The 24,237-nt window shown below is 47.0% G+C and overlaps 1 protein-coding gene across 1 annotated transcript in view; it reads left to right on the top strand.

The window, feature by feature from the left end:
• Positions 1–24,237, top strand: part of LOC138663215 (oocyte zinc finger protein XlCOF7.1-like) — a 52,012-nt gene that overhangs the window by 4,116 nt on the left and 23,659 nt on the right. Inside the window, exon 2 of the mRNA XM_069749377.1 lies at positions 17,938–18,030. The gene's annotated coding sequence lies outside the window, so the exon portion shown is untranslated. The remainder of the gene's footprint in view (positions 1–17,937; positions 18,031–24,237) is intronic.

The raw sequence follows: 24,237 nt of genomic DNA, 5'->3' as shown, positions 1-24,237 counted from the left end.
AGAGAGAGGAGAGTCAGCGATCAGGGGCAGCTCTGGCCTTCGACCAGGTACCTTCAACAGTAAGCCACAAAAAGATCCAGTATAATGCCTTCCGACAGTTGGGGGAGGCAGAGGAAGATATTGATGGCTTTCTGCAGGACTTTGAGCGGCAGTGTGCCCTTCATCAAGTGAAGCTGGAGGAACGGGTTCAGATTCTGGCCAGCAAGCTGACAGGCTGGGCAGCGGACACCTATCGCAAGGTACCTGATGAGGACTGTATGGACTATGAGTGGATCAAAGAAGTGATCTTGGCCCGGTATGCGCTGACACCAGAGTCATACCGCCAAAAGTTCCGCGGACTTATAAAACGCGTAACCGATACCCATGCTGAATGGGCCTGTAAATTACGGCGGTCACTGCTACAGTGGGTACAAGGGAGCCAAGCAACCACTAAGGAGGACGTCCTCCAGCTCTTCTTGTTAGAACGATTCTTTAATGGACTAACCCCCGAGACACAGGAATGGCTTCGGGACAGGCGGCCAACGACTCTTGAGGAAGTCGCTCATCTGGCCGATGAACATCATGATGCCAGGAGGCCTCAGTTGTCCGGATCAAAGATGGTCACTAGGGGTCCGCCAATGGACCTGGAGGGCCCCAAACCACCGAAGATTGTAGGGGGACCAGCTAGAAACCCGGCCTACCACAGTCCCCCTGGGGCGCAATGCCACACCTGCCGTCAGCTGGGCCACCTGCAAAGACAATGTCCCAACCGGACTCAGCATACCCAGTGGCCAAAGGCGGGAACAGCTACCTTTAGCCGGGCTGCTGTACACTGCTACCAAGGCGAAGCTGACCTGGCATTGGGGGGCTACGACTAACCAAGGGGTGGAAGAGATGGAGGAAGTGCTGCATGAAGTAGACCCCGTGCAGGCAGCCCGGGCAGATAATCGACAACAGCATCGACAGGTCGTGTCGGTTAATGGGAAAGGTATGCAGGGACTAAGAGATTCCAGGGCAACTTTGACCCTTGTGAAGCCTCATCTCGTCCGGGACCAAGAGAAGATGGACCGGATAGTGGCAGTCCGTGTTGCAGGGGGAGCTATACATCGACTGCCCACTGCCAGGATTCACATGAACTGGGGAGTCAGGGATGGCCTTGTTGAGGTCAGCTTGATGGAGGATTTGCCTGCAGACGTCTTGCTTGGAAATGACTTAGGGCCCATGTTGTCTGCCTTCTCGGTTGCCCCACTGGCTGAGACATATCCTGTGACCACCCGGAGACAAGCTCGAGCTGCGGAGGCGGACTCACACTCAGAGGAGGCCCAGGTAAGACATCCCAGCCCTACACGTATTCCTATAGCCAGACACATTTCTTGAGCCACCCCAGATGAATTTAAGAGGAAGTTACTTGAGAATCCTTCATTGGAGGGATATCGAGGGAAGGCACAGGAGGGGAGAGGGGTACTGGAAGGGGAACAGTTTGTATGGAAGCAGGGACTCCTCTACCGGATCACAGAGCAGCACCACACAGGGACAAACCCCACTATAAAACGACAGCTGGTAGTTCCCAAGAAGTATAGGCAGGAGTTACTGCGAATCTCTCATGACATACCCTTGGCCGGGCACTTCGGCGTCAGTCGCACCAGGCATCGTCTGACACAAAACTTCTTTTGGCCGGGGGTAACCTATGATGTTCGTCAGTCCTGCCAGACCTGTGACAGTTGCCAGCGCATTGGCAAGAGGGGAGATTGATGCAGGGCCAAATTACTCCCCCTCCCCATTGTGGAGGAACCATTTAGCCGAGTAGCGGTCGATCTGATAGGGCCGTTAGCCAAACCCAGTCCATCAGGGAAAAGGTATATTTTCCTATCGCCACGACATCACCCCTACGAGAGAGGGGATCCGCCCACCTTCCGGACAGGAACCTACAGAATTTAAAGGGGCGGTCCCCCTCATCACTCCAGTTTGGGTTCCTGTCCGGACGGCGGGAGCCTGCAGCAGCAGTCTTACCCGGGCCTCCATGCCTCCGCGCGGTATCTTCTAGGAACGGCGGAATCGGGGGCTCGGAAGCAGCGTCGGGGGTGTCCTGCTTGCAGACCCCCCCCCCCCTCGTCTGGCCATAAGGATCGCGTCCCAGGAGTCGGGCAGTGCCGTCCTGGTCCGCGGTGAAGCGCGGTGTGCAGCGTCCACACTGGCGCTGGTGAACCCGGAAGTAGTTGATACGCTTCCGGGGTAAGCCGGGGGAGGAGCGCTGCAGCGCTGTAAAAGAGCGACGCTGATGGTAGGAGGCGCGCAACCATGTCCTCAGTAGGGGACGCCGAGCACCCTCATGAAGAGGGAACGGAACAGCGCAGGGGAGAAGCAGCAGCAGCGTGGTATGGGGGCAGCAGCGTGCAAGCGCCTCAGCGTCACATTTGGATCCTACTCCTCCAGAACCGGTATTCACGGAATCAGCCTTATGGTGAGTGTTAAATCAGACACCTGGTGCTGATATGGTCTGTTATTTGTGCTTTGTTTTAGGGGAAAAAGACCACTAAATCTAAGCACAAGCAATGTGCTCTATGCATGACTCCAATGCCTGACAGTTACACCAAAAGGCTGTGTCAGGCTTGCATATCTCAGACCTTAGAAGAGGAAGCTCCCCTTCGGTCATCAGACCTTAGAGCGGTCATCAGGGAGGAAATAAGCTATTCCCTTAGAGGCAGCCGCCAGGAAAGGTCGGGCAGGGAGATATCGCCAGGATCTAGTCTGTCCCTGCAAGAAGGGGAATGTTCCAGATCTTCATCCCCATCCTCCTCAGATGAAGAGGGAAGGCCTTGTTTCTCGGTAGACAACATGGACATGTTAGTTAACCCTCCGTCACATACAATATTCGGACTAACGAGTTCACATACAATGTGCCTGTCAGGCGCCTGCTGGAAAAATACCTATAATATCTAATGTTTGCAATTTCAGTGCTCTAAAAGTGATCAGTGATCTTCATAGGGATGTAATTAAAGAGACTACACATAATCAGTTGCAAAAAAAACATTTACTTAACATAAAACTAATAACTATGAAATACAAACTTTTCAAAACTCCCGCCAAATAGTCCCCAGTTCGACTCTCTCAAAAAAATGTACAAAGAAAATTTTTGAACACAAACTTAATTTTAAGGTACCTTAAGTACTATTAAAAACATATTCAATCAGAAGTAGATGCTGAGGTTTCCCCAGAAAAGTCACACTTGCAGAGCAAATAGCAAGAATTACACACCATTTTTGCATGTCAGGCAAATTGCTTTATGACATTTGAGACATTCATAATTTGAAAGCCTTCTGGTTCCGCTTTCCGTTTGGCAGGTGGTGCATCTCCTTTTGTGAGGTGGTGCAGATGGTGACTTTTCACCATCATCTTCTGGGCGGAACCTTTTGAGCTGAACTTGAAGGCGAGAGGGGATACCGATTGTTTTCACGCTTCTCCTGCGTAGCTCTCCAAGTACTAGTTCATGGGCCAATTTTTTCAGATACAATCGTCTACGGAGTGGTTCAAGCTTGTTTTCAAGATAAATTACTTGTGAATTTATACCACCCAAATTCAACATAGCAAAAAATATGACCATTGGCCAGCGTTTGATGTTTATGCTGATGTTGAAAGTGGAGCACATCTGATCTGCTGTATCCACACCCCCTTTGGTGGCATTGTAAAATGTAATTATCTCCGGGTTTTTTTCTGCCCCAGTCCCAGGATCGATGGCAGCATCATCATGAAGTGTTGATAGAAGTACGATTTTTTTGGCATGTGGTACATAGGAAACTAAAGCCTTTCCATTATGGAATGCAAACATACTGCTGTACTGTTGTCTCTCTTTCACACTTACAAACTGTGGCGGCAATTCCCTTTTGTTTTTTCTTACAGTTCCCACATATGACAGCTTCTGAATTTTCAGATAATCAATCAGATCACAACTTGTAAACCAATTGTCAGCTGTAATATTGCGACCCGATCCAAATAAGGGTTCAGCCAGTCTTTTTACAACATCAATGGGTTTGTTGCTCACACAGTAAGGACCTTCTGGTTGTTTTCCTGCATAAACTTCCAGGTTGTAAGTGTAGGTCTTACTGGCATCAACAAGGGCATAAATTTTTATTCCATATTTGTTTGGCTTTGATGGAATATATTGACGAAAGGCACATCTACCACGAAAACCAGGGAGCATTTCGTCAATAGTGAGATTCTCTCCAGGGTAATAACTTTGTTTACAGTTTACAACAAATCTTTGAAATATATCACGAATTGGAGCAAGTCGGTCATGTGTTTTGCGTTCGGTTCGGGTAGTTCTGTCGTCAAACCGAAGGCAACGAATTAGAATCTTGAATCTGTTTATGGACATAACAAGGCTAAATTTTTCAACTCCATCCCCATCTTTACCCCAAAGTTCCTCCAAACTTTGTCTATTTGCCCTATAAGCTCCTGCAAGGTACAGTAATCAAAAAAAAGCACGCAGTTCTATTTCATCTGTGGGCTTGATGGTTCTGTTGCAGATGTACTTGTCCTTTATAATGTCTATATATTGGTTGGTATATGTGACAATAGAGTCCAGAATGTCATCTGTAAATATACTGTTCCAGCATTCAACTGCAGTTTTTGCATTACGTGCAGTTCCTATTACTGCAGGAAGGTGAGTAATAATGTTTAAAGGTTCCCTACGTTTTTTCTGGAATGGCTTCTTGTTCCATTTAGTATTTTTATCTTTTCCAATATAATATGATCCAACTTCTTCATCCTCACCACTGTCACCATCTTGCTCTGTTTCAGAATCCAGGACACATTCTTCCACCTCATCATGAGAATCAATCTCACTTTCCTCTCCTAAATCCTCATTCAGTGTGAGGTCTCTATCATCTAACAGCATGTTTGTTACTTCCTCAACATCAAGTTGTTTGGATAAATTGTACATTTTCCTCTCCATTTCAGCAGATAATCTGAAGCAAGAGAAGGAATATGTTAGGGAACTACTGTATATGCCTGAGCAGCACACTTTCTTTTATAAAATCTCCCTTATTTCTATGAAATATCCTCACATTTTGTGCTATACATTCATAAAACAAGCTAAATAAACTATTGTGATGAATAAAAACATAAAATACCAACCTTACTGAATGTGACGTATTCACATACAATGAGCCTGAGAGATCTGTGCAGCTATATCCTCTCCCCTGAAGCTCTGAAATCCAACTGTGATATCAGGTTTCACAGACCTTCAAGAGACAGGAGACTACCTGGAGGGAGGGGGTTTCCTCACAATCTGGTGAGGAAGGAGAATTGAAAGTAAAAGAGAAGCGCCTGTCAGATCAGTTGTATGTGACGGAGGGTTAAAGGAGTCCGAGCTACCATGGGTGTTGCAGAGAGCAAAGAACCAAGGTCCGCACAGGACATAATGTTTGCGGGCTTGTGCCAGAGGAGTCGTAAGGCTTTTTCGGTGGTGGATACGGTCAAGACTCTTATAAAGAGAGAATGGGATAAGCAAGACAAAGATTTCCTTCCGTCATCAGCCAAAAGAAGGTATCCCTTTGATGACAATGAGCTGGCGGAGTGGATGAAAGTCACGAAAGTGGATGCAGCGGTGGCGTCAACATCTAAAGCCGGTACTTTGCCGCTGGAGGACGTGGGCCTTTTGAAAGACCCGTCAGATAGGAAGGCGGACATGTTTTTGAGAAAAACATGGGAGTCAACTGCCGGGGCGTTCAAACCTGCTATCTCTAGCACATGTACAGCTAGATCCGTCATGGTGTGGATATCCCAACTGGAAGAACAGCTGAAGTCCAAGGTGCCCAGAGACAAGATGCTGAATTCCCTTTCGCAAATACGTGAAGGGGTGGCGTATTTAGCAGACGCATCAGAGGATTCATTAAAATTGGCGGCAAGATCAGCAGGTCTCTCAAATGCTGCTCGCTGTGCCTTATGGCTTAAGACCTGGAAAGGGGATGCCCAGGCGAAAGCTGTGTACAATACCGTGTAGGGGTGAGTACCTGTTTGGCCCGGTATTGGATGATATCCTGGCTAAGGCTGAGGATAGGAAGAAAGGTTTTCCTAAAGCTTTCAATCCTACCTTTAGGAATACCTTCAGGAGACGCTTCCAATACAGAAGACCCTACCAAAACCGAGACTGGGAACCATCAGACCCGAAAAAGAAAGGTTCGGACTTTAATGCTTCAACATCTTCCTCAAGAAGAAGAAGGAATTATCGTTAATAATGATCTTCCAGTAGGGGGCAGATTAAATTACTTCTATGCTCAGTGGCCAAAATAACTTCGAGCAATTGGGTTCTGGGTATAATTAATTCAGGGTTAAAATTAGAGTTCCGGGAAAGACCTTCTGAATTTTATATCTTGACTGCCCCTGATTCCTTAGACCAACAAAAGGCCCTTGAAAAAGAGGTCCAAATGTTAAGACGGAAGAAAGTCATAGTGGAGGTTCCAAAACATCAGCAGGGGAAAGGGTTCTATTCCCCTTTATTTTTAATCTCCAAGCCAGATGGATCCTTTCGAACCATCATAAACCTACGGAGATTGAACAAACATCTAGAGTATCATGCCTTTAAGATGGAATCTATTAAAACGGCAACTAAACTTCTCTTTCCCAGATGTTATATGACAGTCCTGGATTTAAAAGATGCGTATTACCATCTGCCCATTCACCAGGATCATCAACAATTCCTCAGAATGGCGGTGCGCTTAAACGACCAGGTCAGACACTTTCAGTTTGCTGCAATGCCCTTTGGTCTATCTATGGCACCGAGGGTGTTTACTAAAGTCATGGCAGAAGTAATGGCCTATGTCAGAGAACAGGATACGTTAATTATACCCTACTTGGATGACTTCCTGGTAGTGGGAAATTCTTTTTGCCAGTGTAGTACTCACCTAAATCATGTAATATCTTCCTTACAGGACTTGGGTTGGATAGTCAATATGGAAAAGTCAAGACTCGAACCATCAACAACTCAGACTTTCCTAGGTATTCTGCTGGATTCGGAAGTGCAACAGTGTTTCCTTCCGGAAGAGAAAAAGCAGAGGATTGTGCACAAAGTCAGTACGGTAACAAAAAAGCCAGATCTGACTTTGAGACGCTATGTCCCTTCTGGGATCCCTGACGTCCTGCATACCAGCCGTCCAGTGGGCTCAATTCCACACTCGAGTGTTGCAGGCCCAAGTCTTGGATACAGAAAGGAGTCTTCAAGGGCAATTAGGTGGAAGACTCAGGCTGTCCACCGCCACTCTACACAGTCTGAGATGGTGGTTGAACAGAAGACATTTAGGAAAAGGAGTACGCTGGAGTATAGTACCAGACAACACTGTCACAACCGATGCCAGTCCTATAGGTTGGGGAGCTCACATAGGAGATGTCTGGACTCAAGGGCAATGGTCTCTCTTAGAGGCTCAAGAGTCCTCAAACTGGAAGGAGCTCACGGCAGTAAAGAAGGCCTTACTCAGGTTGCTTCCATCTCTGCAGGATTCACATGTAAGAATCCAGACAGACAACACAACAGTAGTGGCGTATCTCAACCATCAAGGGGGTACAAGGTCAAGATCCCTAATGAACACCGCCACAGACATACTCGAAATAGCCAAAGCCCACTTTCGCTCTCTATCAGCCGTTCACATTCGGGGAGAGCTCAACACAGAGGCAGATTACCTCAGCCGTCATTCTTTACGTCAGGGAGAATGGGTTCTGAATCGACGGGTGTTCAAACAAATAGTAGACCTATGGGGGTTGCCCGTTATCAAACTGTTTGCAACGAGAAAGAACAGACATACCAGGAAGTTCGCTTCTCTTCAGGTGGCGGACAAGCCCTGTATAATAGACTCCCTTCAAATACACTGGGATTTCCCTCTGGCTTATGCGTTTCCCCCAATGTGTCTGATCCCTATAGTCCTCAGGAAGATCAGGGAGGAGAGGGCGAGAGTTATCCTGATTGCCCCCTTTTGGCCCAGGAGGGCATGGTTCTCGTTACTCAGGACAATGTCTGTGTCCGACCCCTGGGTACTGCCGACCAACCCGGAGCTTCTTTCTCAGGGTCCATTCCTTTACCCCAATGTGGAATCCCTGCATCTGACGGCGTTGAATTTGAGAGGGAGTTATTGAGGAGAAGAGGGTTTTCAGAGGCTCTCATATCTACGCTTTTAAATAGCCGGAAAGAAGTTACCACTAAAATCTATACTAAAACTTGGAAAAAGTTCCTTGCATTCTACCAACATCCCTTTTCAGGCAAGGTTCCTATTCCGGCTATTCTGGAGTTTTTACAGAAAGGCCGAGAATTGGGCTTGGCGGTAAATACCCTTAGAGTCCAAGTATCAGCTTTGGGAGCGTTGTATAACAGCGATGTGGTGGGAAATAGATGGGTTTCCCGATTTATTAGGGCCTCTGAACGTAGTAACCCAGTGTATATTTCTAGATTACCACCATGGGATTTAAATTTGGTTTTAGACGCCTTAGGCTACGTTCACACTAGTGTTCCGCTAGTGTGCGTCGCTATAGCGTCGGGCGACGCAGCGGCGACGCACGCGTCATGCGTCCCTATGTTTAACATGGGGGACGCATGCGTTTTTCGCGTTGCGTTTTCCGACACGTGCGTTGTTTTTGACGCTAGCGTCGGACGCAAGAAAATGCAACAAGTTGCATTTTTCTTGCGTCCGATTTTCGTCAAAAAACGACGCACGCGTCGCAAAACGCAGCGTTTGTGCGCGTTTTTGCGTGCGTCGTGCGTTGCGTCGCCGACGCAGCGGCGCGAAACGCTAATGTGAACGTAGCCTTAACAGAACCCCCCTTTGAGCCAATAGATTCTGTCTCCATAAAAAATTTTACTTTAAAAACAGCCTTCCTAGTAGCCCTGACCTCTGCTAGGAGAGTGAGTGACTTACAAGCTTTGTCGAAAGATCCTCCTTATTTAATGGTCTTTCAGGACAGGGTAGTGTTAAAACCTGATCCAGCATACCTACCAAAAGTGGCTTGCAAATTTCATAGAAGTCAGGAAATAATTTTACCATCTCTCTGTGACAATCCGAATTCAGCTGAGGAGCAGAAATATCACATGTTAGATGTCAGAAGAGTTCTATTAGAGTACTTACACAAAACAGAACCATGGAGGCAGAGTAGGGCTCTGTTTGTTTCCTTTCAGAATCCAAGGAAAGGGGCGAGTGTAACTAAAGCGTCTATCGCCAGATGGATAAGAGATGCCATATATCTTGCTTATACTGCTAAAGGCCAGACACCACCAGATGGCATCAGGGCCCACTCCACTCGAGCCATGGCCTCATCCTGGGCGGAAAGAGCGGACGTCTCCATAGACGTAATATGTAAGGCGGCAACTTGGTCATCTCCTTCCACCTTTTATAGACATTATCGCCTTGATTTATCTTCAGAGGCCAATTTAGTTTTTGGCCGTACAGTACTTAGTGCTGTAGTCCCTCCCAGGTGATGGATCTTTGAAAATCTCTCGTAGGGGTGCTGTCGTGGCGATAGGAAAACCGGTTTTTACGTACCGGTAATAGGATTTTACGGAGCCACGACAGCACCCGCACATTTCCCCCCCCCCCGTAGTTATTCACTGGTTTCTGCACCCTTTGGGGAAAGTGTGCTTGTTAAAAAATCACTCTTTAGAAGGTGATGGTATTTAGTAATGTTTAAGTATATATGTTTATGTACTAACTCAATGGCGGTGTCCCTTATACTCTGAAACACAAACTGGAGTGATGAGGGGGACCGCCCCTTTAAATTCTGTAGGTTCCTGTCCGGAAGGTGGGCGGATCCCCTCTCTCGTAGGGGTGCTGTCGTGGCTCCATAAAATCATATTACCGGTATGTAAAAACCGGTATTGACAGTGGTAGATTATGCCACACGGTATCCAGAGGCGGTTGCGTTACCTAACATACTGGCAGAGACGGTGGCGGCCGCCCTGCTCCAGGTTTTCTCACGGGTTGGATTTCCCCGGGAGATTATCTCGGACCAGGGTACTCAGTTTACAGCAGAGGTGACCAACATTTGTCATCTTCCCTGTTGTGAATTCTGTGGCTGAATTCACTCCTGTGGTCACAAGTGGTACTGCAGCTTCTGAGCTTCTTCCCTCAGGTGTTCTGGTGAGCTCGTTAACTGCTTCGTTACTTAACTCCGCCTGATGCTGCTATCCCTGCTCCTTGTCAATGTTCCAGTGTTGGATCTGAGCTTCTACTGCTTGTTCCTGTGACCTGCTGCTCTGTATAGCTAAGTGCTTTTTGCTATTTTGTTGCTTTTTTTCTGTCCAGCTTGTCTTTTGTTTTGCTGGTAGCTCTGAGAAGCAAAGGGTGTACCGCCGTGCCGTTAGTTCGGCACGGTGGGTCTTTTTTGCCCCCTTTGCGTGGTTTTTGCTTTAGGGTTTTTTGTAGACTGCAAAGTTTGCTTTACTATCCTCGCTCTGTCTAAGATTATCGGGCCCCACTTTGCTGAATCTATTTCATCCCTACGTTTTGTCTTTTCATCTTACTCACAGTCATTATATGTGGGGGGCTGCCTTTTCCTTTGGGGTATTTCTCTGGGGGCAAGTCAGGCCTATTTTTCTATCTTCAGGCTAGCTAGTTTCTTAGGCTGTGCCGAGTTGCATAGGTAGTTGCTAGGCGCAATCCACAGCCGCTTTTAGTTGTGTTTAGGATAGGTAGGTGTGCAGTCTACAGAGTTTCCACGTCTCAGAGCTCGTTCTTTGTTTTTGGGTATTTGTCAGATCACTGTGTGCGCTCTGATTGCTAGGCACACTGTGTCTCTGGATTGCCTTCATTACACCTTTCATTAGCAGACATAACACTTCCCCCACTTATGTATTTGGAGGTTGTGTATATAAAAGGTGTTATACGGATTTTTTTGCTAAATTCCTTGTTAAGACTGTTAACATATTTTTGTAGTACTGTAAACATTTTTTGGAGTGTCTTATACAATTTTGTGACACCATTTTGCTGGCCAAAATATTTAGCTGCAGGACAGATATTTTACACTGGGCTTTGTCCGCCACACGGATCACATATCATTGTGCTCAAAATTGTGCCATTTCAGGCCTCCATGGAATTGATTTTGTTGTGTCTTAGCCTACTTATTGACACAATTTTACTGGCTGACAAAAAAAAAATACAGGCCAGATATTTGAATGCATGGTGTCTCCGTCACACGTCACACGCCTCATCTATCTGATGGCTACAAATTGTGGTGTTAGAGGCTTCTATTCAATTGTTTTTGCTGTGCACTACCCTAGTTAGTGACACTATTTTGCTGTAAAAAAAAAAAAATAGAATTAATCTTATCGGTAATTCGGTTTCTAGGAATCTTCCACAACAGTCACCTTGGAGGATGTCTCCCCGCCCTTATGGGGGACAGGAAACACAAAGAGGTTAAATAACCCTCCCCTTCCTGCTATCTCCAGTGTTTTTTCTGGACACACTAGTATGTATAGTTACCCCCAAAATGCAGGAATCATCCTAAAGGAGTATCAGATAGGGAAGGAAATTAGTGCTGTTGTGGAAGGTTCCTAGACACTGAATTTCCGATAAGACAAATTCTATTTTCTCCAGTCATCTTCCATGACAGTCACCTTGGAGTCATACCAACACTGATTTCTTTAGGGAGGGACCACAGCTTGCAGAACTCGTCTGAAGAATGTTAGATCCCTGTCAAAATTTAGTCTGTAGTGTCTGGTGAAAGTATGTACAGAAGACCTGGTGGCGGCTCTGCATATCTACTCAGATGAAGCGTTCCCTCATGCTGCCCATGATGTAGAGACTGATCGAGTGGAGTGAGCCTTTAGCGAAGCAGGAGGAGAGAGATCTTTTACCGAATATGCTAGAAAGATGGCCTGTTTGATCCTGTTTTCAATTGTGCTTTTTGATGCTTTCTTTCCTTTAGTTTGGCCTGAAAACTTAATAAAAAGATTCTGTTCAATCATCCAAACCTTGGACTGTTCAAGGTAATGGAGGACCACCCTGCGAACATCCAGAGTGTGGAAATTTTCTTCCTTCGCATTGGAAGGTTTTGGGCAAAATGAGGGCAACACAATATCCTGACTCCTATAAAAATCTGAGACCACTTTGGGCATAAAAGAGAGATCCAAACGCAAAAGAGTTCAGAGATAGGTAGGGCTCTTCTACAGACAGGGCTTGCAATTCTACTATGCATCTAGCCATGGTAATTGCCACAAGGAAAACAGTCTTAAGTGTTAGGATTTTTAAAGATATTGAAGACCAGGGTTTAAATGTGACCTTAAGTTAGGCAGGGTTCACATTGCGTTGATGGCAATGCACTGACGGCATCCGTTACATAGTGGCACTAATGCTATGTAATGGATGAGTTAGCGCACTCATTGACTGACATTATGTAGCGCATGGCTAGCGTATGTCATAATTGGCATGCATTAGCGATGTGCTGTTATTTTGTGACGGACCCTCGGACGCGGTCTGCAGCGTTTCAGGGTCCGTCACCGAGCGATCGCATAACGCGATCTTTAAAAGGCACTTTTGTTGTGCAGTCTGTTTAACACATGCGTTGAACAGACTGCACTTAACGCAATGTGAACCTTAGACTGTTGAGCACTAAATTTAGATCCCAGGGGGGAACATGGATAGGGAGTCTAGGATGTATTCTGCTTGCAGAGGTCATAAACCATTTGATCAAGCGGTGCCCGGCCAGGTCCTGGTAAAAAAAGGAACTAAGAGCAGAAACCTGAACCCTCAGTGTGCTTGGGGTAAGCCCTAGCTCTAATCCCTTCTGGAAGAAGTCTAGGACCTGAGCAATGTTGGGATGGAAGGGATCAGGGACGTTGCGAAGACACCAGGAAGAGAACTTCCATACTTTGCCACAGATGGCATTGATTACTGGTTTTCTGCTTTTTTGTCCAAGAGACCAAGAGACCTCTGGCTTTTAGGATGCTGGCCTCCGTAACAAAGCCGCAAGGTTCAATCTGTTGAGGTTTGGGTAAAGTAAGGAACCCTGATAAAGGAGGTTGGTCTTTTGGGGCAGAAATAAGGGACCTTCCTGGGCCATATCCATCAAAGCGCTGTACCATCTTTGCCCTGACCACATTGGAGCAATTAAGATTGTCGTGACCTGGTCCAACTGGATCTTCTGCAGCGTCTTCGCCAGCATAGGGATTGGTAGGAAGGCTTAAGCCAGGTTGAAAATCCATGGATGGGCGAAAGCATCTATCCCCCAAGCACCGTATGCAGGACTGAGGGAGAAAAATGTTTTTGATTTTGCATTTTGAGCATTTGCAAATAATTTGACCTCTGGGTTCCCCCATCTCGAGGTCAGGGATAGGAAGACCGCTTGGTTCAGGCACCATTCTTCAGGATGGACGTCCTTCCTGCTGAGGAAGTCCGCCTGGATATTGTCCAAACCCTTCAGATGCACTGCTGAGATGGACAATAGGTGTTTCTCTGCCCAGAGAAATATCCTTGCCGCGATTCATTTTAAGCTGGCATATTTCATGCCACCTTGGTGACAGAGGTAGACCACCGCAGTTGCTTTGTCGGAGTAGATACGAATATGATGGTTTTGGTTGAGAGATGAAGCAGCTTTTAGTGCTTCCTCCACTGCCTTCAGTTCTTTCAGGTTTGACGATCTGGATCTTATGTCCGGGGACCACAGTCCTTTGAAATATGCTTCCTCCACCATGGCTCCCCAATCTTTTTGACTGGCATCTGTACAAAGTACTTTCAGGGGGAGCTGATCCCAATTCACTGCCCGCTGCAGGTTTCGGCAATTCAGCCACCATGAGCGCGCCGACTTCACGTGTCCGGGAAGTGGAATTTTCCTGGACAGAACGTTCCGATACTTCCGTGAGAGTAGAATGACGTGGGATTGAGGGTTCGTGTATGTGCCTGAGCCCAGGACACTGCCAGAATACACGGTTAGGGACCCCAGAATGGACATGGACTCTCTTAAGGTTGGTGACCTTTGCTGTTCTGAATCTGTAGATTTTCTGACGAAGGTCACGCTGACGATCCTCTGGAAGGAAGGATGTCTTCTTTTCTGAATCTAAGAGAATCCCCAGGAATTTCTTCCTTGGGGAAGGGTGTAGGTCTGGCTTCTGAAAATTCAGGATCCAGCCTAGGGATTCGAGGATCTCCAGGGTTTTTGACTCATCCCGATTCAGCCGAGATATCGATGGAGCGACGATGAGGAAGTCGTCTAAATATGGAACAACACATATTCCCTGAAGATGACTGCTTCGCTCATAACCTTTCAGACCACCCTCAGTGCTGAGGATATGCCGAACAGGAGCGCATTGAAATGGAAATGGGTGATCCCCCATCATGGATCGGAACATGGTAGTAAGCGTCCCTCAGGTCTATCGTAGCCATCACCCAGTCTTGTCCAATAAGAGGGATTGCCATTTTGATCGACTCCATCTTGAACCTCCGGTATTTGATAAACTGATTCAGGGGTTTTTAAATTTATGATAACCCTGCATTTTCCGGAGGGCTTCCTTATGAGGAATAGGTGAGAATAATGGCCTCTGCCTATCTCTTGCTGGGGTACATGTGAGATTACTTTTTTTCGCAAGTGATCCTGTACTTGATGGAGTAAGGAATTCTGGAAATCTGGAGTCTGTAACGGGGTAATTCTCAGACACTGGGGGGGTACTCTCGAATTCCAACTTCAGCCCAAATTGTATGGTGTGGAGCATCCACTGGTTTGTGGATATGCACTGCCATTGGGCGAGAAAATGCAAGAGTCGACCCCCCCCTCACCAGAGAGTCACTGTTTGTCCGGGGTCTGCTGTTGTGGAGCAACAAGAATGTTCTTGCCTCTACCCCCCTTTGGGTAGCTCCACCGTCCAGACTTACCTTTTCCCCAGAACTCCTTCTGGGAGGAATGTTCACGAGGGGGACAAAAAAAAACACTTCCTAGTAATTTTCTGTTTGGGAAGCTATTTATTTTATTTCCTTATCCAAAGCTTTTTCAAGGATATCATCCAAGACTGGCCCAAACATATGGTGTCCTTGAAAGCGGATGGCACAAAGTTTAGTTTTAGAGGTGATGTCACCCCCCTACGATTTCAGCCAAAGGGCTCTCCTAGCTGAATTAGCGAGGACTAAGGACCTTGCTGCCACCCGAACAGATTCTCCTGAGGCATCAGCTAAAAAGCCCGTCGCCTTTTGGAGAAGGGGTAGGGAGTCCAGGATCTCCTCTCTGGGGTCCCCTGAGAGAGGTGTTCTTCCAACTTGCAAAGCCAGAGAAATAGGGCTCTGGTGACGCATGTAGAAGCTACATTTGTTTTGAGCAAATTAGTAGAGGCTTCCCAGGACATTTTTAGGTGGCTTTCTATCTTCCGATCCATAGGATCTTCTAATTGGGAAGAATCCTCGAAAGGGAGAGACGTCTACTTGGTTACTTTAGAGACCTGGACGTCTACCTTAAGGTACCTTCACGCATAACGATTTCGTTAACGATATAGTTGCTTTTTGTGATGTAGCAACAATATCGTTAACGAAATCGTTATGCGTGACAGCGACCAACGATCAGGCCCCTGCTGGGAGATCGTTGGTCGCTGGGGAATGATCAGGACTTTATTTTGGTCGCTGATCTCCCACTGACATCGCTGAATCGGCATGTGTGACGCCGATCCAGCGATGTGTTCACTGGTAACCAGGGTAAATATCGGGTTACTAAGCGCAGAGCCGCGCTTAGTAACCCGATGTTTACCCTGGTTACCATTGTAAAAGTAAAAAAAAAACACGACATACTTACATTCCTGTCACGTCCCTCAGCGTCAGCTTCCTTGCGTCCCCCAGTGTCAGCGCCGGCCGGCCGTAAAGCACAGCACAGCAGTGACGTCACCGCTATGCTTTCCGGCCAGCGCTTACACAGTGCAGGGAAGCTGACACTGGGGGATGCGACAGGAATGTAAGTATGTAGTGTTTTTTTTTTTTTTACTTTTTCAATGGTAACCAGGGTAAACATTGGGTTACTAAGCGCGGCCCTGCGCTTAGTAACCCGATGTTTACCCTGGTTACCCGGAGACTTCGGCATCGTTGGTCGCTGGAGAGCTATCTGTGTGACAGCTCTCCAGTGACTAAACAGCAACGCTGCAGCGATCGACATCGTTGTCTATATCGCTGCAGCGTCGCTAAATGTGACGGTACCTTTAAGGATTTCCCAATTAGAATTGTTACTTTCAAGGGGAAAGCGATTTCTTAATTCCAAGGGTACGCTAAGTCCCCTCCCTGGGGGGGGCCCACTCCTGGGAAATAAGATTTTGGACATTTTCATGAATAGGAAACCCTTTTTTACCTCTGGGTTTCAGCCCCCCAAACATCTCATCTTGGACTGAGTGCTTCACCTCCACTTCCTCAACCCCCATGATGTTTCTCACTATGGAAACAAGCTCTTCCATATCCTCAGAAGAGAAATGGTATATTTTACTATCGGGTTTAGGGGTGGATGTGGAGCCCTCATTTTCCCAAATATCCTCTAACCCTGAGGTATGAATTTCACCCGAGTCTGAGTCGGTTTCAGCCGGTGCCATTTTCCTCTTTTTAGGGAGAGAAGGGTGCAGCACTGGGGACTGGGAAAGGGCTTCCATGAAGGTTTGCACCTCCTGCTTAATGAGCGTTTTAATACTGTCCAGGAAGGAGGGCTGCTCAGCACGTAATATGTCATTCGTGCAAGGTTGGCATAACGTCTTCTTGTAAGCAGAAGGAAGCCTGGAATCAAACACCACACTTGCGGCTGGGTTTGCTCTTTGGGGCAGAGACCTCTTCTACCTAAAAGAGAGAGAAGGCATACTAAATGACCCATAGCTCTCAATGCCTAGGCAGTGAAGGACCAGCCCCGCTACTCACAGTAGGAGGGTGAACGCTGGGCTATGCAGACACAGCTGTAGGTTTGTCGCAGTCCATGGTCAGAACTGTCACACAGTTCACAGTCACACAGCCTGGAGGCTCCTGACCAGGATATGAAGACATCGTGGTCCAGGGTCAATTGTGTGCCCTCCTCTCCTTGGTCCACAAGGAGGATCCCAAGAACGACCCCTGTAGCAGCTAAGGCACCGGAGCCCCTGGATCGCAAAGGAGCGCGAGCGTTCCAGCGTGGACACCTCAGGACGCGAACCAGAAGTGCGCCGTCGACGTCACTTCTGGCACGCATGGACTCTTTAACTTCGGCAGCACTACGGGACGAGGACGCCGGGGAGCTTCGGGAGGACCCCGGCCACGTCACCACCCCGCTTTACCTCACAAAGAGGCGCGAGAGGGACGAGAAGAAGGTCCTGAGTCACATGAGCCATGGAGAGGGGAGCAGCCACGTGGAGGAGGAGAGGCGAGCCACCCGACCTCGGCTGCCCGGCGTGGTAAGGCTTTTCTAGGGCTCTACTCGCCGGCCACGGCAGCACCTGAGATTAGCCTCTTCATTTTTTTTCTCATTAATGTACATTTTCCACCCCTTCTTGATGTAAATAAAACAGAAATGTATTAATTTTAGCCAATTTCTTAAAAAAGAAAAACCGAAATATCACATGGTCATAAGTATTCAGACCCTTTGCTCAGACACTCATATTTAAGTCACATGATGTCCATTTCCTTGTGATCCTCCTTGAGATGGTTCTACTCCTTCATTGGAGTCCAGCTGTGTTTAATTAAACTGATAGGACTTGATTTGGAAAGGCACACACCTGTCTATATAAGATCTCACTGTCCCGATTTCCTCTCTGTTTCTGTCTTTTTGGGTCTGTGCTGCAATCACCTGTGTTCATTTTCCTTAATCAGGGTTCTATTTAGACACGCTAGTTCCCCCCCTCAGTGTCAATCATACACTTGCTGTTGCCTTTGGAACATTTATCCCTCTGTGCCTGACCCTGCTTGACTTGATTCGCTTCCCGGACTCTTACCTTTTGCTTGTGACCTGACTTTGCTTGTGCCTCTTCCCTGTAACTGTTTTTTGTCTCTCTGGCTTTTCTGACCTCAGCTCGTGTATTGGACTTCGTCTCTGACTTCCCTTTGTCGTACTGCGCAATTTTCTGGACTTGACCTCGGATTGTTTGACCTCCCTTTACCTACAGTAAGTAGTATACATAATTACTGCCGTGACTCACGTCACAATACGGTTGACCGTTAAAATTTTTTGAGTTTTCCACCTATGGATCCGTTACATACCGTATTTTTCGGACTATAAGACGCACTTTTTTCCCACCCAAAATGTGGAGGAAAATTGGGGGTGCCTCCTATAGTCTGGATGTATGGGCTCTGGCTGTGGTGGGGAGGTGGGGGAGCGGTTTCGGCGGAGCATCGGGTCAAAGGAGGCTTGAGCCGGCTGCTCCAGCTAGCTTCTGTGCCCGCTGCTAAAGAGAAATGAATATGCACTGCATTCCACGCCCATGGCTGTGGAGAGCAATGGATATTCACTTTTCTAACATCCTGCTATAAATGGCCCCATCCTGTTCCTGGTATGATTGGTCCCATCCTTTTACTTTTATAATTGGCCCCATCCCGTTCCTGGTATCCATGGCCCCATCAGGAAAGATTAAAAAACAAACAAAAAACATTACACTCACCTACACGGCGCTCCCTCACAGTGTCCTGCTCTGGTGCCAGCAGCTGCTTAATGCTTGTAAGCAGCGCATGGCAGGGACGTCATGCGCTGTTCACAAGCAGAGCACAGCTGCCAGAATACTCACTGGGACCGTTCATTGCAGAGAGCGGTGAGTTTCCATTTCTCTTCAGTAGCGCGCAGTGTCAACTGGAGCCTTTCTCCTGCGGCCGCCGGTCACGTATTAAGTTAACTATCGGCACACGTGACCACCGGCAGCAGCAGGACAATGCACGCTACTGAAGAAGAATGGATACTCACCGCTCTCTGCGATGAACGGTTCTGGTGAGCGCCGTGTAGGTGAATGCAATGGTTTTTTTTTGTTGTTGTTTTTTTTTTAAATCTTTCCTGATGGGACCATGCATTCCAGGAATGGCATGGGGCCAATTATACCAGAAAAGGGATAAGACCAATCGAACCAGGACTGTGATGGGGCCAATCATTACAGGATAAGGATGGGGTCATGCACACCAGGATAGAGATGAGGGAGCCATGCATACTAGGATAGGGATGAGGGTGCCATGAATACCAGGATAGGGATGATGGGCCATGTGTATCAGAATGGGGATGAGGGGACCGTATATACAAGGATAGGGGATATTGCAGTACAGAATTGACCATTTTTTTGCTTCAATTTTTTTTTCATAATTTCCTTCTCTAAAACCTAGGTGCGTCTTATGGTCCGGATCATCTTATAGTCTGAAAAATACTTTGTGTAATCCGGTAGCAAATCTGACTCTGTCCAGGATTTAGCCTTGGAACAGAACATACTGGCTTCCTCTCATGCTCAATTCTGGTACTCTTACTGCCCCTCAGAATCCCAGTTCAGAGTTTTTAGAGTTGCAAATTATTGTTTGTCTTGCGCCCCCGGTCAGCAGGGAATGAATCACAGCGGGTGGGAATTATAATGTCTCTTTTGCTGGGTGGTCCCCAGACCTGGGCATTTTCCCTACCCTCTCTTGCTCCTGAACGTCTTTTTTGATGCTTTAGGACAGATCTATGATGAACCTGACAGGGTCAAGGTGGCAGAGACAAGGATTATGAACCTGACACAGGGGAACCGCACAGCTGAAGACTATTGTACTGGGTTTCGTCAGTGGTCTTCTGAGGTTCTGTGGAATGACGCAGCTCTCAGATTCCAATTCCTCAGGGGTCTTTCGGTGTCTCTTAAAGACGGTCAGGCTCTACATGCTCCACCTGGTTGTTTGGTGGCGGCCATGACTCAGGCTATCCGCATGGATCAGAGGATGCGGGAAAGACACGAGCTGCAAAAAGAGGCTCCATTTTGTCCAACTGGCCCGGCTTGGGCACCTGAGGTGGAACCTATGGAGGTTGGTGCTGCAAACTCTAGGATTAAGGAGAGGAGAGACCGGCGGGAACTTGGACTTTGTCTCTATTGTGGCCAAGCTGGACATTTCTTAAAGGATTGCTTGGCACGACCTGCAGCAACCAAGCCATCGGGAAAAGCCCAAGTCTGGGTGATTGTCGAGGATGTCACTCAGAATTACAGGTACCCTTTTACTCCTCTGATAAGGTGTTGAATGCAGAACTTCTTTTTCAAGATCAGAGTCTGTTCACATTTGCCCTTATTACTGCGGATCTGTTGCTAATTTCATAGTTATGAATTAATTTCTGGTTCTGAAGTTAGGATTAGGGACAGTTAAGCTAGAAAGCCCTATTGAAATTGTGGCCGTTGATAGAACATAGTGATGAGCGAGTATACTCGTTACTTAAGATTTTCCGAGCATGCTCGGGTGGTCTCCGAGTATTTGTTAGTGCTTGGAGATTTAGTTTTCATTGCCGCAGCTGAATGATTTACATCTGTTAGCCAGCTTGATTACATGTGGGGATTCCCTAGCAACCAGGCAACCCCCACAAGTACTTATGCTAGTAGCTGTAAATCATTCAGCTGCGGAGATGAAAACTTAATCTCCGAGCACTGACAAATACTCGGAGGACACCCGAGCGTGCTCGGGAAACGCGGCATCCACATACATTCGCATGGCCTGCGTACCCAATGTTGAAAATAGGTATGCAGGATGCATGTTGACGTAGGCGGAGCTGAATGGAAGAGGTGCGGCAGTGGGCAGGGCTTAGCAGAGGAACTGTGCAGCCCTCCGCAGCTCTGCCCTACGCAAATGTGAAACCAGCCTTAGAGAAAATTTATTAGAGGATTTTCTCAGATCATCAAGCCTCTTATGGACCTCTCATAAAGGGGCAGAGCTAAAGGTTTGGTCGTCGGAAGCAGTTGGGGCTTTTGAAAATGTAAAGAAATGTTTTATGTCTGCTCCTGTTTTGGTGCAACCAGACCTCCAGAGGCCTTTTATTGTGGAGATAGATGCTTCTGAGGTCGGGTGGGTGCTGTGTTGTCTCAGGACTTTGAGACTTTAACTAACCTGCAACCATGTGCCTTCTTCCCTAAAAAATGTTCTCCTTCTGCGAGAAACTATGATGTGGGTAATCGGGAGTTGCTTCTGGTCAAATTGGCCTTTGAAGAGTGGAGGCATTTTTGGAGGGAGCTGTTCATCCAGTCACTGTGGTGACGGATCACAAAAATCTTGCTTATATTGAGTCTTTGTTTTTTTTCACAATACAATTTTTCTATTACTTTCAGACTAGGGTCTAAGAACGTGAAGGCGGATGCCCTGTCTCATAGTCTTGATTCTGTGACTCTTCCAGAACCTCCTTCCTCCATTCTTTCTCAGGGTGGTGTTGTGGCCATGGTTTCCTCTGAGCTGGAAGCTGAGATTCGTACTGCTCAGTACTTGGCTCATTCCAATATCCCTGAAGGCAAGCTGTTTGTCCCTGTGCATCTCAGATTACGCCATTTGCAAGAATTCCATGATTCTGTTGAGTGGTCATCCTAGGGTCACTGCCACCCAGAAAGCAGTTGCTAGACACTTTTGATGGTCCGCCATGTATAAGGATATTAGAGATTTTGTGTCTGCTTGTGAAACTTGTGCACGCGCTGAGGTACAGCATTGCCGGCCAGGGAATTGGCACCTTTGCCAATTCCAGAAAGGCCATGGACTCATTTGTCCATGGATTTCATTTCAGATTTACCAAGGTCTGGGGGGATGACTGCTACTTGGGTGGTAGTTGATCACTTCAGTAAACAAGCTCACTTCGTCCCATTATCTGGATTACCCAATGGTGACACTCTCTCCACACTCTTTATTATTCATGTGGTACGATTGCATGCAATTCCTCAAAATATTGTATCTGATAGGGGTGTACAATTTGTCTCTAGATTTTGGAGGGCTTTCTGCAGTAAACTGGGGATTCATTTGTCCTTTTCCTTATGCTTATCATCCTGGGAGTAACAGTCAGACAGAGAGGCCAAATCAGTCTTTGGGGCAAATTTTAAAATGTTTTGTCGCTCATCAACAGGAGAATTGGTCAATGGTCATCGTTTCTTCCGCTGGCTGAGTTTGCCTTTAACAATCGGGTTAATCAGTCCATGGGGACCTCGCCGTTTTTCTGTAATTACAGGTTTCATCCTCATTTTGGTGAGTTCTCCAGGATAAGTTCTCGGTGTCCTTGGGTGAATGTCACCATTCAAGAGCTGGGGGATGTTTGGAGGAGGGTTAAAAAGAACATTGGGGTGGCTCAGCATCGGCAGAAGTGGTAGGCCAATGGGAGGCGCTCGTCAGGAGTCGCCTTGAGAGTGGGAGATAAGGTATGGCTTTCCTCTAAGAATATTAAGTTGAGGGTGCCCTCGCTAAAGTTGGGTCCTAGATTCATTGGTCTATATGAAATTTTGGAGGTGGTCAATCCAGATGCGTTCCAGTTAAAGCTCCCTCGGTCTTTCAGTATTTCTAATGTGTTCCACAAGTAATTGTTGAAGGAATTTATTCCCCCTGTTCAGTCATCTTTGCCCCGCCTTATCCAGTTTCTATTGACTGAGGCTTGGAATATGAGGAACAGAGGATCGTTGATTCCCGAATGGTCCGGAATTCCCTTCAATATCTGGTACTTTGGAAGGGGTATTGACCTGAGGAACGATCCTGGGTTCCAGTTCATTCTGTATGGGCTGATCGGTTGGTCCAGGCCTTTCATCTGAGGTTTCCTGGGAAACCTGGGGGTCTGGTGGCCCCCCCTTGAAGAGGGGGGGTACTGTCACGGTTTCCACTCTTTCTGTCTTTTTTATACTTTGTGCTGGGGCTGTCAGTCTGTGCTGGGTCTGTGCTGCAATCACCTGTGTTCATTTTCCTTAATCAGGATTCTATTTAAGCATGCTAGTTCCTCCCCCCCCCAGTGTCCATCGTACACTTGCTGTTGCCTGTGGAACATTGATCCCTCTGCACTCTGTGCCTGAACCTGCCTGATTTGATTTGCTTCCCGGACTCTAACCCTTTGCTTGTGACCTGACTTTGCTTGTGCCTGCTCCCGGTAACTGTGTTTGTCTCTCCGGCTTTTCTAAGCTCGGCTCGTGCGTTGGACTTCGACTCTGACTTCCCTTTGTAGTACTGCGCCATTTCCTGGACTTGACCTCGGATTGTTTGACTTCCCTTTACTTACAGTAAGTAGTATACATATTTACTGCCATGACTCGCGTCATACTCGCAGCTCACAGTGCATGACAGACCAAATGAGAATCATGAGGTCAAAGGAACTGGCCAAGCAGCTCAGAGACAGAATTGTGGCAAGACACAGACCTGGCAAAGGTTACAAAAGAATTTCCGCTGTACTCAAGGTTCTGAAGAGCACAGTGGCCTCCATAATCCTTAAATGGAAGAAGTTTGGAACCACCAGAAGTCTTCATAGACCTGGCCGTCCAGCCAAACTGAGTAATTGTGGAAGAAGAGTCCTGGTGAGAGAGGTAAAGAAGAACCCCTAGATTACTGTGGCTGAATTCTAGAGATGCAGTTGTAGATAGGAGAAAGTTCCACAAAGTCAACTATCACTGCACCAGTCGGGCCTTCATGGCAGAGTGGCGCGACGACAGCCTCTCCTCAGTGCAAAACATATGAATGCCCGCATAGAGTTTGCTAAAACACAGGAAGGACTCCCAGATTATGATAAATAAGATACTCTGGTCTGATGAGACGGAGATGGACCTTTTTGGTGATAATTCTAAGCAGTATGTGTGGAGAAAACCAGGCACTGCTCATCACCTGCATAATACAATCACAACAGTGAAACATGGTGATGGTAGCATCATGCTATGGGGGTGTTTTTCAGCTGCAGGGACAGAAGGACTGGTTGCCATTGAAGGAAACATGAATGCTGGCAAGTACAGATATAATGGATGAAAACCTCTTCTAGAGTGCTCTGGAACTCCGACTTGGCTGAAGGTTCACCTTCCAGCAAGACAATGACCCTAAGCACACAGCTAAAATAATAAAGGGGTGGCTTCAGAACAACTATGTGACTATTCTTGACTGGCCCAGCCACAGCCCTGACCTAAACCCAATTGAGCATCTCTGGAGAGACCTGAAAATGGCTGTCCACCAACATTCACCATTCAACCTGACGGAACTGGAGAGGATCTGCAAGGAAGAATGGCAGAGGATACCAAAATCCAGGTATGAAAAACTTTTTGCATCATTCCCAAGAAGAATCATGGTTTGTACTATCTCAAAAGGGTGCTTCTACTCAATACTGAGCAAAATACTTATGACCATATGATATATCAGTTTTTCTTTTTTAATAAATTTGCAAACATTTCTACATTTT

Source organism: Ranitomeya imitator, chromosome 2 (assembly GCF_032444005.1).
Source record: "Ranitomeya imitator isolate aRanImi1 chromosome 2, aRanImi1.pri, whole genome shotgun sequence".
In the NCBI taxonomy this organism is placed as follows: Eukaryota; Metazoa; Chordata; class Amphibia; order Anura; family Dendrobatidae; genus Ranitomeya; species Ranitomeya imitator.
This window is presented reverse-complemented; position numbering and strand designations above follow the sequence as displayed.